General features: G+C 31.9%; 1 pseudogene; it reads left to right on the top strand.

The window, feature by feature from the left end:
- Nucleotides 1-3,359: 3,359 nt before the first annotated feature.
- LOC120223559 lies at nucleotides 3,360-3,851 on the top strand (annotated as a pseudogene).
- Nucleotides 3,852-4,110: the final 259 nt, after the last annotated feature.

Genomic DNA, 4,110 nt, shown 5'->3' on the forward strand with positions numbered 1-4,110 from the left:
ACTCTTCTTGGATTTCATTATTTAAAATAATCTGTTATTAGGTTAAGTTTGGTTAAATAAAATAAGTTTGAATATATATATAAATCACAATTTTTATAAATCACTTTTATATATCATATATATCAAGGCAATTCTTACTACATATTACACGTCTCTAGGAATTTTATCTTCAAAGTTATTTAAAGTTTGTGTTTTAACACCCAATCGTATTACACAAAGCAAATTAACTACTAAAGCAATCTTCTACATTATGAAATCTCTCGCTTTCAAGCTGCAACTATCCCATTTTAATCTATTTTATATAAAAACATATTATCATCTAAAGTGCTCTACGAATATCTGTATTCTCCTCTAATTGTGTCTGTATGATGCTAAGCATTTAGGTGAAATATTTAGTCTAAAAACTGGACTAATAAATATCTAATTGCATGACATTATAGAAATGAGGCATCTTAATTATTGAATTTTGGCATTTTAAGTGAATCCATATGTATTTACTCAAAATATTCAGTTCATGGGTTTGGAGAATATAATGAATGATTTAATAATGATAGCATTACTCATATTTTATTAAAATATTATAAAGTTATTATTTGAATATATTGCCAAATTATATTTAGGTGTATGGGTATTGTCTCTTTTGTATACAATCATCAGAAAGATATCTACCAAAAGGACTTTTTTTTATCATAGTCAATGCTTTATACATCACATTAAGTTCCTTAAAGTCATATCTAATTTAACGTTTGTAAATGTTCTTGAAGAACATATTTGAGTCTTAATTTAACATATGAGAGAATCAAAACCCATAAAAGTATGTTAACTTGCTTAATTTTCTTAAGACTTTAGTAAAATTATCTTTTGAAGTTTATTATATTTGACTTCAAAGTCTACTGTATCTCCTTGGACCAAGAGAAAAAAAATTGTATGAAAAAATGGGATTTCTATATAATGAAAGGACATTTTAATGCTGAAATATTCAATGTTTATAAAATATATACTATATATTTCATTGCCCTGAGCTGAACAAAATCTTCTCAGAAGTATATATAAATATTCCTTGTTGTTTAAAATTCATCCAAAAAATAAATAAATAAATAAATAAAATTCATCCAAATAAGCTGTAAACCACAACCTAAAAAAGAAAAAAGAAAAAAAAAATCAGTCAATGGAAACTAAGCCAATAATGATACAGATATACAGATGCTATAATAAGTAGATAAGGATATTAAAAATATAACTAAAACCTTATTCCATGTGTTTGAGAAGGGAGAAGAAAACATTAGCATTAACAGAGAAATGACTATAAAAAGACATGTATTGAATTTCTACAGAGGAAAAAACAGTCTGTAATGGGAAATATTATAGGATTAACAAAAGATTAAATACTACAGAAGAAGAGATTAGTGAACGTGAAATATACTAATAGAAACTATACAAAATAAAAAACTGACATAAAAAAAACTGAAAAAAAGTGAACAGAGTATCAATGCACTGTGGGAAACATTCAGTGGCCTAATCTTTCAGTAAGTAGGTCCCTGAAGGACAGGAGAGAAAGAAAATTTCAAATAATGACCCCATATTTTTCCAAATTTGATGAAAGCAAATCTCAGGCAGAAGAAAGATAAAGAAAATTCTACTAAGAAGAAAAACTGGAAGCTTTCCCACTAGGATTGGGAAGAAAGAAAAGTTACCTTCTTTCACCACTTTTATTATACATTGTATTGAAAATCCTAGCAACATGATAAGAAAAGGAAATGAAAGAAGTTACACTGGTTGGGAAGGAAGAAATAAAACCTGTCATTATTCAAAAATGGCATGATTGTCTCTGTGGAAAATAAAAAAAAATCAACCAAAAATCTCCTTCAGCTAATAAGTGATTAGTTGCAAAGTTGCAGGATACAAGATTAATATACAAAAGTCAACTGCTTTTATTTAATACCAGCAATGAAGTGGAATTTGAAATTTAAAATGCAATACCATTTATACTAGCTCCCCCAAAATTAAATACTTGTACAAACCTGACAAAATATACGTAAGATCTATATGAGGAAAACTATAAAACCTTGATAAAAGAAATCACATAAATAAAAGAATGAAATAAATGGAGAGATAATCCTTGTTCATTAATAGGAAGACTCAATATTTTTAAGAAGTCACTTCTTCCATACTTGATTGCAATGAAATGTCAATCAAAATCCTAAGTTAATTTGTGGATACTGACGAAATGAATCTAAAGTCTATATGGTAAAGCAAGAGACCTAGAATATCCAACATAATATTGAAAGAAAACAAAGTCGGAGAACTTCAACTACCTGATTTGAAGACTTATTATAGAGCTACAATGACCAAGACAATCTGGCACTGGCAAAAGAATAAACAAGTAAATCAATGGGACAGAATAGAAAGCACAGAATAGACTCACATAAACATAGTCAACTAATCTCTGACAAAGAAGCAAAGGTAATACTATGGAGCAAAGATTGTCTTTCAGCAAACGGTATTGGGACAACTGAACATGCAAAAAAAAAAAAAAAAAAAAAACCCCAAAAAACGAATCAAGACATAGACCTTGCACTCTACACAAAATTAACCATCAACCTAAGTGTAAAACAATAAAACTCCTAGAAGATAACATAGGAGAAAACCTAGATGACCTTGGGCATAGCAACAATTTTTAAGATACAATATCAATAGCACAACATATAAAAGAAAGAATTTAAGCTTTACTAAATTAGTGAGTCAAAAAAAATGTACTTCTGCTCTGCAAAAATACTGTCAAGAAACTGACAAGTCACAAATTGGGAAACAGAAATATTTCTAAAACATATAGCTGGTAATGGGGCGCCTAGGTGGCTCAGTCAGTTAAGCATCCAACTTTGGCTCAGGTCATGATCTTGTGGTCTATGAGCTTGAGCCCCACATCGAGCTCTGTGCTGACAGCTCAGAGCTTGGAGCCTGCTTTGGATTATGTCTCCCTCTCTCTCTGCTCCTACCCCACTCATACTCTGTCTCTCTCTGTCTCTCAAAAATAAATAAATGTTTAAAAAAATTTTAAACATATAGCCGGTAAACGTTATTCAAAAATGCAAACACTTAATATTCAACAATAAAAAACAAAAAACTCAATATTAAGTAGGTAAAATAATCCTGGCCGCTTACCAAAGAACATGTACAGATGGCAAATAAGCATATGAAAAGATGCTCAACATCATTAGAGAATTACAAATTAATAAATAGTGAGCTTTCCCACCCATTTCCCCCTCCTCCAGAGTGCCCTTCTGACTGCATTCCACTTAACTCCCAGCTCTGGGCTCCTGCTAAGCTAGCACCACCATTGACTCTCTCTAGCCATTGTCATGACCATCTACGGGCACCTCACCCACCATGATGAGATGTTCTCCAATATCTACAAGCTGGGTTGTGCTTGGAGGTAGAGGGAAATATGGTCAGTAAGATAGAGAGTAACACTGGTGATTTGCTCATTAATGGAAATGCCTTCACTGGAGGCCCCATAGAAAGCATGGTAATCACTGATGTTGATATTGTCATGAACCATCACTTGCAAGAAACCGGAGTCACAGAAGGAGCCTACAAGAAGTACATCATGGATGATATGAAATCAATTAAAGGCAAACTTGAAGAATGGAGACCAAGAAAGAGTTAAACTGTTTATGACAAGGGCTGCAGAACAAATCAAGTACAACCTTGCTAATTTCAAAAACTACCAGTTCCTTATTGGTGATGCCATGAATGCAGATGACATGGTTGCTCTGCTGCATTACTGTGATGACGGTGCGGCCCCATATATGATTTTCTTTAAGGACGATTTACATGTGAAAAAATGTTAACACATTTGGCTGCTACTTTGGACATTATCACCCGTTGTCATAATTGACTGCTGCTTTTCATCCACACAACACCAGAAGTTAGACAAAGGGATTGTTGTCATCTTGAGCTCTTTATTTATTTTAATCTTGATTATTTGGAGTAGAGGCATTGTTTTTCAGCAAAAGAAACATTTCATGTAGGTTGCCTAAAAACAAAATGCGTTTAAATTCAAAACAACAACAACAGTGAGATACGAATTCACATCTCTTAGAGTGGCCA

This window comes from Hyaena hyaena, unplaced genomic scaffold (genome assembly GCF_003009895.1).
Source record: "Hyaena hyaena isolate Hyena2069 unplaced genomic scaffold, ASM300989v1 scaffold_1008, whole genome shotgun sequence".
Classification (NCBI taxonomy): domain Eukaryota; kingdom Metazoa; phylum Chordata; class Mammalia; order Carnivora; family Hyaenidae; genus Hyaena; species Hyaena hyaena.